This window comes from Pseudophryne corroboree, unplaced genomic scaffold (genome assembly GCF_028390025.1).
Source record: "Pseudophryne corroboree isolate aPseCor3 unplaced genomic scaffold, aPseCor3.hap2 scaffold_334, whole genome shotgun sequence".
Lineage (NCBI taxonomy): Eukaryota > Metazoa > Chordata > Amphibia > Anura > Myobatrachidae > Pseudophryne > Pseudophryne corroboree.
Window position 1 is genome coordinate 227,997 of NW_026970002.1, and position 13,474 is coordinate 241,470.

Here is a 13,474-nt window from a genome sequence, read left to right on the forward strand (position 1 = left end):
CTTCCATGCAGACCATTATGCGCTGGATCTGTGGTAAGATTCAGCATGCTCATTCCACGGCAGGATTGCCGTTACTGAATTAGGTGAAGACCCATTCTACTAGAAAGGTGGGTTCATCCTGGGCAGCTGGTCGGGGAGTCTCGGCATTGCAACTTTGCAGAGCAGCTATTTAGTAAACACTTTTGCTAAGTTTTACAAGTTTGATACCTTGGCTGATGATAACCTCAAGTTGGGTCATTCGGTGCTGCAGAGTCGTACGCACTCTCCCACCCGTTCAAGAGCTTTGGTATAACCCCATGGTTCTTAATGTGACCCCAGCATCCTCTAGGTCGTATGAGAAAATAGGATTTTAATACCTACCGGTAAATCCTTTTCTCTTAGTACGTAGAGGATGCTGGGCACCCGTCCCAGTCCATACTGTGTCTGCAGTTATTACTTGTGGTTATACACATGTTGTGTTACGGTTCTGGTCAGCTTTTTGCTGCAATTGTTCATGCCGTTGGCTTGTGTTCTGTTGAATGCCACGTTCTGCGGCATGCTTAAGGTGTGAGCTGGTAAGATGCTCACCTTAGTTTAACAATAAATCCTTTCCTCGAAATGTCCGTCTCCCTGGGCACAGTTCCTATAACTGGATTCTGGAGGAGGGGCAAAGAGGGAGGAGCCAGTTCACACCCTTTGAAAGTCTTAAAGTGCCCATGTCTCTTGCGGATCCCGTCTATACCCCATGGTTCTTAATGTGACCCCAGCATCCTCTATGGACTAAGAAAAAAGGATGCCCTTGTGTACTATCCTGACTTCTCCTCCCGTCTGCTTACTTTGTGCCTTCCAACGCACAATGCGAACTACAGGTGGTGCTGCAGGGCCCACACCCTTTTACTTGCCTTACAGAGCAGCTCTGGAGCTGTTACAGTGCCCAGCTGTTGCAAGAAATCAGCATGAATGCTTCAGGGGATGGGGCATGGCCAACATGAGCCCCACACCAAAGGAGGGTGGGGGTGTTTAATGCGAACTAGGGGTCATCCAAGCACTGCAAAAGGCCGCCATGCCCTGCATGCCCCTTTTCTCTTTTTATATGCAGATGAGGGTTCCAGCCAACTTTGGCCCACTGCTTGGATGACATCACCGTATGCAAATCCGTCTGCTGCAGACCTTCCCCCAGGAATGCTTGTACTAGTTGTTGGATATGGTTTGATATTTGATGGTGCTTAAGTATTAGGCAGCCTTCCGCCCTCCCATGTTCATCTGAAAAGATGTGGTCTCCCTGCAGTTGTTGTCCCCAGACGAGAGTTCCCTTGTGCTTCCTCAGTTGAATCTCCTTAACTTGACGGGGGAGGGGCTGCCCGAGCTGCCACCCTCCCCAGCCCTATCCCAACTCATACTTATTTTACATATTAGATCTCTTGATCATGAAGATTGTTCTCACAGGGTGAGGTTCATCCATTATATTTTAAAATAGGAAGGTACAAATTACATATTTGAATTGCATCTATGTGCTGGATTCAAATGCCCCCCCCCCCTTCCTTTCTCAATTGTGCCCGTCAGCAGCTATTCTTAGGTTGCTGCCAATGGGTGTGACACATTAATTTCTTCTGTGGGGTACACTGGACTCCACAAGGATTCACATTGGGGTGTAGAGTAGGATCTTGATCTGAGGCACCAACCGGCTCAAAGCTTTTGACTGTTCCCAAGATGCTCAGCGCATCCTCCTCTATAACCCCGCTTCCATGAACAGGGAGCTCAGTTTGTAGTTGGTGCCTTCAGTAGCAGGCCACTTAACAGGGGCCTGCCTCAGGCAGCCTATTCTTAGCTATTAATTTTGACAAGAAAAGAAGAACTTGTTTTATGATAATCTACAAGGGCTGCAGCAGGCTAGGTCTAATAGACATCTTTACTGCAGCTTCATCACTCCCAGCGGCGCTGTATACTCCCGTGCCCTGGTTGCTGGGTCACTGCAGCGGAGGCTCCGGTTTCTTCCTAAGGTCAGTCACACACACACACCGCCCTTCCGGATCACGAGGCCGCTGATAAAGGGGAGCGTGGCCGTAGGGGGTGGGCCGTGTGCGCACTGGGGTGGACACTGATTACTGGGCAGCCGCTCCACTAGCCACCAGGTACAGTTAAGGAGCACAGGTCTGGGGGTTTTTCTCCTATATTAACCCAATTTTGTACTGCCCGCAGCGCATTGTGATAGGTAATAGGGCCTGATTCAGGTTGGATTGCAATCACAATAAGCGATCCAACTGCAAAAATTGCTAAGAGCATATGCATGTGCCTGCATGCGATCGCCTCTGCCTGTCAATCGGGGCAGGGGGGGAGAGTGGGGTCAGCAACACTCCATTTCCAAGTCAGGGATGGAGCAGTGCGGGGGCAAGGCTTCAAAATGGGGTCTGCAATGGAGGAGACACAGGGGGCGTGGTCACAGCGGCTGTATGACATCACATTCAGCCGCTGTGATCACAAAAATGGTGGCGGCTTCCTGCGCGCACATACAGTCTGCACCAGCAGGAGGCTACACCATTGTTTATGATCACGCTGAACTGCAGTGCGACTGCAATTACAGCATGGTCAAGAAGGGAGGTGTCATACTGGGTGGCCATGCCCTGTCACTGTGCAGGAGCCAGCACCGCTTACACACTAGTCCCCGGGTGCAGCCCCCAACCCCCGGGACACCCGGAGCAACAAAATGTAGATTCAGGCCACCAGGCCACGCCCCTACCTATGAAATCATGCCTCCTTTTTACCATTGCGCTGCTTATTTGCACGCACTGCATTACAATCTCCCTCGCCACCTCTCTGGGTGTCACCAGTGATAGTGACACCTCTGCCATGCTTGTAGCAGCTGGTCCAAAGATCTATGCCTCAAGCCCTGAGTGTTTGCCCTTGTGACTTGTTGATCATGATAGCGAAGCAGATGCTTACAGAAAACTGCAGGGGCTTAGATTGAAAATAAAAAAAATTGATGGGTATAAGGTAGAGAGGAGCGGGTTCGGTTCTCCGAGAACCGAATTCCCCACGAACTCCACGTTGTTTACACTGGTCTGAGGCAGGCTCGGTTGTTCCCGCCTGACTCGGAAAACCTGAACAAGGGAAAATGTCATCATCCCGCTGTCGGATTCTCGCGAGATTCGGATATTATATATAGAGCTGCGCGTTGCCGCCATTTTTACTCGTGCATTGAAGAGAGAGCGGAGAGGACGTGGCTATGTTCTCTCAGTGGAAATCTCAATATCAGTGCTCAGTATCAGTGGTTACTTATTGCTGCTCAGTAATACTAGTAGTGTGTCTCTCCTGCTCAGTGTCAGTTCTCAGTAGTATCCTCATCAGTGCTCAGTATCACTGCTCATTGTCTTGTGCTGCATTGTGGTGCTCAGCATACTACAGTACATTACTAATAGTCCAGTGCTGCATCTTGCTGCTCAGTGTCAGTTCTAGTATCCTCATCAGTGCTCACTATCACTGCTCATTGCATTGTGGTGTTCTGTATACTACAGTAATATAGTAACATATAGTAACATAGTTTTTGAGGTTGAATAGAGGCAAATTGCCCATCGTGTTCAACCTGTTTTAAGTTGTGATGATTCTACATACTTGCTGAATAATGTTTTATGACTAGTTAGCTACTATAACTCATGTTACCCCCGGATTAACCTTGTTGATATTTTAAGTATTATAACCTTGGATAGCTTTTTCATTCAGAAATGTATCCATTCCTTTTTTAAATCCAATTACAGAGTCCGCCATTACCACCTTCCCTGGCAGGGAATTCCACATCCTGATTGCCCTAACAGTTAAGAACCCTTTCCTCCATTGCGTTCTGAACTTTCCTCCAGTCGCAGCGAGTGACCACGTGTTCTTTTAATAAATAATTCCTCTGATAACTCTTTGTTATGTATCTTTACATATTTGAAGATATTAATAATATCTCCTCTTAGGCACCTCTTTTCTAGTGTATACATATTCAGCCTAGTAAGTCTTTCCTTATAGTCCAGTACTTTTAGGCCTTTAATCAATTTAGTCTTCAGGATCTCTCGGACTTCCATGAGCAGCAGAGTAGTGCAATGGAAGGATGCTAGGCCCATAACCCAGAGGTCGATTGATCGAAACTATCCTCTGCTATGTGCATTTTTTTTTTATAATTAAAGTAATCAAAAACTGGGATTGATATTTTGGCTCTTTTATTTTTACTTAAAGTACAATAACTTTTATCATTTTAATTTGTTTTAATAGTATATTGACAGCATTGTTTTCTTTAAAAAATGCACTTAATTTTCTTTACCCTATTACTGAAATGGTAATTGACAAAAACAAACTACATTGTCACCAGAAGAGCAATGCAAAATGTACAAGTGATATATTAAAATCATCTTCCATCTTGAATTTCAATGATGCATTGGGACAACAATTTTGTGAGAAACATCTTCACCCATAAAGAAAGATTTTCTTAATTCCTTACCTGTGTGCTGATTAGATATTACCTTGTTTTCACATTAAACAGACTTCCACATGAGAAAGCAGCAAGGATGCAGTAACGTTTATGTTTCCTGGTGTCAACCTGTATTATTTCAGTAGACATTGAAATGAGGATGCATCTTGCTGCCTTTCCAATGTAGCAAGTTTAATTCAGTAATAGGTGAAAAAACATTCCTACAAAGGTGTTAATCAGAGACTTGGCTTTGTGGACACTTTTCAGAGAGCAAATTTGTTAGCATAAAAATAAAGTCAGAAAATGAAGAGCTGTTTAATCACTCAATTGGACTTTTCTGCCAGCATAATTTTTTTTTCTCTGCAACCCACTGCTAAATTGTGCTTCCTAGCTGTTTTTTATAAAATCACTTAATCAAATCTAACTCTGATTACATCAGAGAAGGCCAGGTACCCTACATCATAAGAGGGGGTTTGAAATTTTGACTTGTCTACTTAAAGATCACCAAAATCTGATCACAAGGTCAATTACATCCCTGGGTGGGATTGAACCACCAACCTTTTGGTTAATAGCCAAACATGCTAACCGATTGCACCACAGAGACACCTCGTAAAAGTTTATTCTGACAAAGGCTAATAAGCATCAATCTAGAACGTTTCCTAGAAAAACTTTAAAAAGTCAATAATCTGGAGAGTTTTTGTAAGAAACACATTGCTACTTTCCCATGATGAGTGAGTGCTTCAGGATCTCTTGCACTTACATAAGCAGCAGAGTACTGCAACGGAAGCATGCTGGGCCCATAACCCAGAGGTAGGCAGATTGAAACTATCTTCTGCTATATGCATTGTTTTTTGTTAATTAAAGTAATCCAAAACTGGGATTGATATTTTGGCTCTTTTATTTTTACTTAAAGTACAATAACTTTTACCATTTTAATTTGTTTTAATAGTATATTGACAGTATTGTTTTCTTTCAAAAATCCACTTAATTTTCTTTACCCTATTATTAAAATGGTAATTGACAAAAACAAACTACATTGTCACCAGAAGAGCAGTACAAAATGTACAAGTGATATATTAAAATCATCTTTCCACTTGAATTTCAATGATGCTTTGGTGCAACAATTTTTTGAGAAACATCTTCACCCATAAAGAAAGATTTTCTTAATTCCTTACCTGTGTGCTGATTAGATATCACCTTGTTTTCACATTAAACAGACTTCCCCATGAGGAAGCAGCAAGGATGCAGTGACGTTTATGTTTCCTGGTGTCAACCTGTATTATTTCAGTAGACATTGAAATGAGGATGCATCTTGCTGCCTTTCCAATGAAGCAAGTTTAATTCAGTAATAGGTGAAAAACCATTCCTACAAAGGTGTTAATCAGAGACTTGGCTTTGTGGACACTTTTCAGAGAGCAAATTTGTTAGCATAAACATAAAATCAGAAAATGAAGAGCTGTTTAATCACTCAATTGGACTTTTCTGCCAGCATAATTTTTTTTCTCTGCAACCCACTGCTAAATTGTGCTTCCTAGCTGTTTTTTATAAAATCACTTAATCAAATCTAACTCTGATTACATCAGAGAAGGCCAGGTACCCTACACCATAAGAGGGAGTTTGACATTTTGACTTGTCTACTTAAAGATTACCAAAATCTAATCACAAGGTCAATTACATCCATGGGTGGGATTGAACCACCAACCTTTTGGTTAATAGCCAAACATGCTAACCGATTGCACCACAGAGACACCTCGTAAAAGTATATACTGACAAAGGCTAATAAGCATTCATCTAGAACGTTTCCCAGAAAAACTTTAAAAAGTCAATAATCTGGAGAGTTTTTGTAAGAAACACATTGGTACTTTCCCATGATGAGTGAGTGCTTCAGGATCTCTTGCACTTACATGAGCAGCAAAGTACTGCAACGGAAGCATGCTGGGCCCATAACCCAGAGGTAGGCAGATTGAAACTATCCTCTGCTATATGCATTGTTTTTTGTTAATTAAAGTAATCCAAAACTGGGATTGATATTTTGGCTCTTTTATTTTTACTTAAAGTACAATAACTTTTACCATTTTAATTTGTTTTAATAGTATATTGACAGTATTGTTTTCTTTCAAAAATCCACTTAATTTTCTTTACCCTATTATTAAAATGGTAATTGACAAAAACAAACTACATTGTCACCAGAAGAGCAGTACAAAATGTACAAGTGATATATTAAAATCATCTTTCCAGCTTGAAATTCAATGATGCTTTGGTACAACAATTTTGTGAGAAACATCTTCACCCATAAAGAAAGATTTTCTTAATTCCTTACCTGTGTGCTGATTAGATATCACCTTGTTTTCACATTAAACAGACTTCCCCATGAGGAAGCAGCAAGGATGCAGTGACGTTTATGTTTCCTGGTGTCAACCTGTATTATTTCAGTAGACATTGAAATGAGGATGCATCTTGCTGCCTTTCCAATGAAGCAAGTTTAATTCAGTAATAGGTGAAAAACCATTCCTACAAAGGTGTTAATCAGAGACTTGGCTTTGTGGACACTTTTCATAGAGCAAATTTGTTAGCATAAACATAAAATCAGAAAATGAAGAGCTGTTTCGTCACTCAATTGGACTTTTCTGCCAGCATAATTTTTTTTCTCTGCAACCCACTGCTAAATTGTGCTTCCTAGCTGTTTTTTTATAAAATCACTTAATCAAATCTAACTCTGATTACATCAGAGAAGGCCAGGTACCCTACACCATAAGAGGGGGTTTGAAATTTTGACTTGTCTACTTAAAGATCACCAAAATCTGATTACAAGGTCAAATACATCCCTGGGTGGGATTGAACCACCAACCTTTTGGTTAAAAGCCAAACATGCTAACCGATTGCGCCACATAGACACCTTGCAAAAGTAGATACTGACAAAGGCTAATAAGCATTCATCTAGAACGTTTCCTAGAAAAACTTTAAAAAGTCAATAATCTGGAGAATTTTTGTAAGAAACACATTGGTACTTTCCCATGATGAGTGAGTGCTTCAGGATCTCTTTCACTTACATGGGCTATTAACCAAAAGGTTGGTGGTTCAATCCCACCCAGGGATGTAATTGACCTTGTGATCAGATTTTGGTGATCTTTAAGTAGACAAGTCAAAATTTCAAACCCCCTCTTATGGTGTAGGGTACCTGGCCTTCTCTGACATAATCAGAGTTAGATTTAATTAAGTGATTTTATAAAAAACAGCTAGGAAGCACAATTTAGCAGTGGGTTGCAGAGAAAAAAATAACATTTTAAACCTACCGGTAAAAAATTTTTCTCGTAGTCCGTAGAGGATGATGGGGACTCCGTAAGGACCATGGGGGATAGACGGGCTCCGCAGCAGACATGGGCACTTTAAGAAAGACTTTAGATCTGGGTGTGCACTGGCTCCTCCCTCTATGCCCCTCCTCCATACCTCAGTTAGAGAAACTGTGCCCAGAGGAGACGGACAGTACGAGGAAAGGATTTTTGTTAATCCAAGGTCAAGATTCATACCAGCCACACCAATCACACCGTATAACTTGTGATATACTACCCAGTTAACAGTATGAAAACAACATAGCATCAGTCCAAGACCGATGAAAACTAACATATAACCCTTATGTAAGCAATAACTATATACAAGTCTTGCAGAAGTAGTCCGCACTTGGGACGGGCACCCAGCATCCTCTACGGACTACGAGAAAAAGATTTACCGGTAGGTTTAAAATCTTATTTTCTCTTACGTCCTAGAGGATGCTGGGGACTCCGTAAGGACCATGGGGATTATACCAAAGCTCCCAAACGGGCTCCTGCGGATGACTCTGCAGCACCGATTGAGCAAACAGGAGGTCCTCCTCAGCCAGGGTATCAAACTTATAGAACTTTGCAAAGGTGTTTGAACCCGACCAAGTAGCAGCTCGGCACAGCTGTAGTGCCGAGACCCGTCGGGCAGCTGCCCAAGAAGAGCCCACCTTCCTAGTGGAATGGGCCTTGACTGAATTAGGCAACGGCAATCCCGCCATAGAATGCGCCTGCTGAATCGTGTTACAGATCCAGAGAGCAATAGTCTGCTTTGAAGCAGGGGTGCCAATCTTGTTGGCTGCATACAGGACAAACAGTGCTTCTGTTTTTCTGACTCTAGCCGTTCTGGCCACGTAAATTTTCAAAGCCCTGACCACATCAAGGGACTCGGAATCCTCCAAGTCACGCGTAGCCACAGGCATCACGATAGGTTGGTTCATATGAAAGGATGAGTCCACTTTTAGCAGGAATTGAGGACGGGTCTGCAATTCCGCTCTATCCATATGGAAAACCAGATAGGGGATTTTATGTGATAAAGCTGCTAATTCCGACACTCGCCTAGCGGAAGCCAAGGCTAATAACATGACCACCTTCCAAGTGAGATATTTAAACTCCACCATTTTAAGTGGTTCAAACCATAACCTTAACACCACGTTAAGGTCCCAAGGGACCACCGGAGGTACAAAAGGAGGCTGAATATGCAGTACTCCCTTCACAAAAGTTTGTACTTACTTCAGGAAGAGAGGCCAATTCCTTTTGAAAGAAAATGGATAAGGCCAAAATCTGAACCTTAATAGAGCCTAATTTTAGGCCCAAATTCACTCCAGTTTGTAGGAAGTGAAGGAAGTGGCCCAGGTGGAATTCTTCCGTATGAGCATTCCTGGCCTCACACCAAGAAACATATTTTCGCCATATACAGTGATAATGTTTAGATGTCACGTCCTTCCTAGCCTTTATTAGCGTAGGAATGACCTCATCTGGAATACCCTTTTCCGCTAGGATCCGGCGTTCAACCGCCATGCCGTCAAACGCAGCCGCGGTAAGTCTTGGAACAGACAGGGCCCCTGTTGCAACAGGTCCTGTCTTAGAGGAAGTGGCCACGGATCTTCTGTGAGCATTTCCTGCAGATCTGGATACCAGGTCCTTCGCGGCCAATCTGAAACAATGAGAATTGTTCTTACTCCTCTTTTTCTTACTATTATCAACACCTTGGGTATGAGAGGTAGAGGAGGAAATACATAGACCGACCGGAACACCCACGGTGTCACTAGGGCGTCTACAGCTACTGCCTGAGGGTCTCTTGACCTGGTGCAATACCTCTGTAGCTTTTTGTTGAGGCGGGACGCCATCATGTCTATCTGGAACAGTCCCCACCGACTTGCAATCTGTGCGAAGACTTCCTGATGGAGTCCCCACTCTCCTGGATGTAGGTTGTGTCTGCTGAGGAAGTCTTCTTCCCAGTTGTCCACTCCCGGAATGAACACTGCTGACAGTGCGCTTACATGATTCTCCGTCCAGCGAAGAATTCTGGTGGCTTCCGCCATCGCCACTCTGCTCCTTGTGCCGCCTTGGCGGTTTACATGAACTACTGCGGTGACGTTGTCTGACTGGATCAGAACTGGTTGGTCGCGAAGTAAGGTCTCCGCTTGACATAGGGCGTTGTATATGGCCCTTAGCTCCAGGATGTTGATGTGAAGACAAGTCTCCTGACTTGACCAAAGACCATGGAAATTTCTTCCCTGTGTGGCTGCTCCCCAACCTCGGAGGCTCGCGTTCGTGGTCACCAGGATCCAGTCCTGAATGCCGAACCTGCGGCCCTCTAGAAGGTGAGCACTCTGCAGCCACCACAGGAGAGATACCCTGGCCCTGGGGGACAGGGTGATCAACTGATGAATCTGTAGATGTGACCCGGACCACTTGTCCAGTAGGTCCCATTGCAAGATCCTCGCATAGAACCTGCCGAAGGGAATGGCCTCGTATGATGCCACCATCATTCCCAGGACTCGAGTGCAGTGATGCACTGACACCTGTTTTGGTTTCAATAGGTTCCTGACCAGAGTCATGAGTTCCTGGGCCTTTTCTATCGGAAGATAAACCCTTTTCTGGTCCGTATCCAGAATAATGCCCAAGCAAAGTCAGACGAGTCGTAGGAACCAACTGCAACTTCGGGATATTGAGAATCCAGCCGTGTTGCTGTAACACCTTCAGTGAAAGTTATACGCTGTTCAGCAACTGCTCTCTTGATCTCGCTTTTATGAGGAGATCGTTCAAGTACGGGATAATTGTGACACCTTGCTTTCGCAGGAGCACCATAATTTCCGTCATTACCTTGGTGAAAATTCTTGGAGAAAATTCTGGAGAGACCAAACGGCAACGTCTGAAATTGGTAATGACAATACTGTACCGCAAATCTTAGGTACGCCTGATGAGGTGGATAAATGAGTACATGAAGGTATGCATCCTTTATGTCCAGAGATATCATAAAATCCCCCCCTTCTAGGCTGGCGATGACCGCTCTTAGCGATTCCATCTTGAACTTGAACCTTTTCAAGTATAGGTTCAGGGATTTTAAATTTAATATGGGTCTGACCAAACCGTCCGGTTTTGGGACTACAAACAGGGTCGAATAATTTCCCTTTCCTTGTTGAAGCAGGGGAACCTTGACCACCACCTGTTGAAGATACAATTTGTGAATTGCATTTAACACTATCTCCCTTTCCTGGGGAGAAGATGGTAGGGCCGATTTGAAAAACCGGCGAGGAGGCACCTCTTCGAATTTAAGCTTGTAACCCTGAGAAACAATTTCTATTGCCTAGGGATCCACCTGCGAATGAACCCAGATGTGGCTGAAAACTCGAAGACGTGCCCCCAACTGGGCGGACTCCTTTAGCGGAGCCCCAGCGTCATGCAGTGGATTTTGTAGAGGCCGGGGAGGACTTCTGTTCCTGGGAACTAGCTGTGTTGTGCAGCTTCTTCCCTCTGCCCTTACCTCTGGCAAGAAACGACGCACCTCGTACTTTCTTGTTTCTCTGTGATCGAAAGGACTGCATTTGATAATGTGGTGCTTTCTTAGGCTGTGAGGGAATATAAGGCAAAAAATTTGATTTACCAGCTGTAGCTGTGGAGACTAGGTCCGAGAGACCTTCCCCAAACAATTCCTCACCCCTGTAAGGTAAAACCTCCATATGCCTTTTTGAGTTGGCATCACCTGTCCATTGCCGGGTCCATAGGACTCATCTAGCAGAAATCGACATAGCGTTTATTCTAGAACCCAGTAGACTAATGTCACTTTGAGCATCTCTCATATATAGGACAGCATCTTTTATATGCCCTATGGTCAATAACATAGCATCCTTATCTAGGGTCTCAATCTCTGCTGATAAGGTATCTGTCCATGCTGCCACCGCGCTACAACCCCGGCCGACGCAATTGCCGGTCTGAGTAAGGTACCAGAATGTGTGTAAATGGACTTTAGGGTAACCTCCTGCTTGCGGTCAGCAGGGTCCCTGATGGTAGCCGTATCCTGGGATGGCAGCGCTACCTTTTTGGATAAGCGTGTCAATGCTTTATCCACCCTAGGGGAGGATTCCCACCGTATCCTGTCCATTGGCGGGAAAGGATACGCCATAAGAATCCTTTTGGGAATCTGCAGCTTTTTGTCTGGAGATTCCCAAGCTTTTTCACATAATTCGTTCAACTCATGTGAGGGGGGAAAGGTTATCTCAGGTTTCTTTCCCTTATACATGTGTACCCTCGTGTCAGGGACAGGGGACTCTGTGATGTGCAAAACATCTTTTAGTGCAATAATCATATATCGAATACATTTAGCCAATTTTGGCTGTAACTTTGCATCATAGTATGGAGTCAGAATCCGTGTCGGGATCTGTGTCAACTATTTGGGATAGTGGGCGCTTTTGAGACCCGAAGGTCCCTGCGACATAGGGACAGGCATGGGTTGACTCCCTGACTGTTCCCTAGCTTCAGCTTTGTCTAATCTCTTGTGTAATAAGTTTACATTAGCACTTAAAACATTCCACATATCCATCCAGTCAGGTGTCGGCGTTGTCGATGGAGACACCACATTAATTTGCTCCTGCTCCTCTCTAGGAGAGCCTTCTACCTCAGACATGTCGACACACGTGTACCGACACACCATACACTCAGGGAATCCTCTTATCTGAGGACAGTTCCCCAACAAGGCCCTTTGGAGAGACAGAGAGAGAGAGTATGCCAGCACACACCCCAGCGCTATATGACCCAGGAAAAAAACACAATAATTTTATGTTTACCCAGTAGCGCTGTATTTCCATATATATATGCGCCTAATTATGTGCCCCCCTCTTCTTTAAGACCCTCTTTCTACCGTGGTATAAGCAGGGGAGAGTCCGTGGAGCTTCCCCTCAGCGGTGCCGTGGAGAAAATGGCGCTGGTGAGTGCTGAGGGAGAAGCCCCACCCCCTCAGCGACGGGCTTCTGTCCCGCTCAAATATTGTAAAAAAATGGCGGGGGCTCTTATATATATATATACAGTGCCTAGCTGCATATATATTTAATTTGCCAAAGAGAGGTCTATATTGCTGCCCAGGGCGTCCCCCCTGCGCCCTTCACCCTTACACTGACTGCCGTGTGAGAGGTGTATGGGAGCAATGGAGCACAGCTTTACTGCTGTGCGTTACCTCAGTGAAGATCATGAAGTCTTCCGCCGCCTCTGAAGTCTTCTTTTCTTCTCATACTCACCCGGCTTCTATCTTCCGGCTCTGCGAGGGGGACGGCGGCGCGGCGCTGGGACGGACGGCGAGGGTGAGACCTGCGTACCGATCCCTCTGGAGCTAATGCTGTACAGTAGCCTAAGAAGCAGAGCCTATCAACTCACAGAAGTAGGTGTGCATCTCTCCCCTCCGCCCCTCGATGCACAGAGTCTGTTGCCAGCAGGCTTCCTGAAAATAAAAAAATCTAACAAATATACTTTCTGTCAGGAAACTCAGGAGAGCTCCCTGAATAGCACCCAGTCTCCTCTGGGCACAGTAGTAAACTGAGGTCTGGAGGAGGGGCATAGAGGGAGGAGCCAGTGCACACCCAGATCTAAAGTCTTTCTTTAAGTGCCCATGTCTCCTGCGGAGCCCGTCTATCCCCCATGGTCCTTACGGAGTCCCCAGCATCCTCTAGGACGTAAGAGAAAAATTATGCTGGCAGAAAAATCCAATTGAGTGATTAAACAGCTCCAGAGCTGCTCTGTA

The 13,474-nt window shown here is 44.7% G+C and overlaps 1 non-coding gene across 1 annotated transcript; it reads right to left on the reverse strand.

The window, feature by feature from the left end:
- Positions 1-4,953: 4,953 nt before the first annotated feature.
- On the reverse strand, positions 4,954-5,027 carry TRNAN-AUU (transfer RNA asparagine (anticodon AUU)). The gene has a single exon. It is a non-coding gene; the product is annotated as a tRNA-Asn (tRNA).
- Between the last annotated feature and the right edge of the window lie 8,447 nt (positions 5,028-13,474).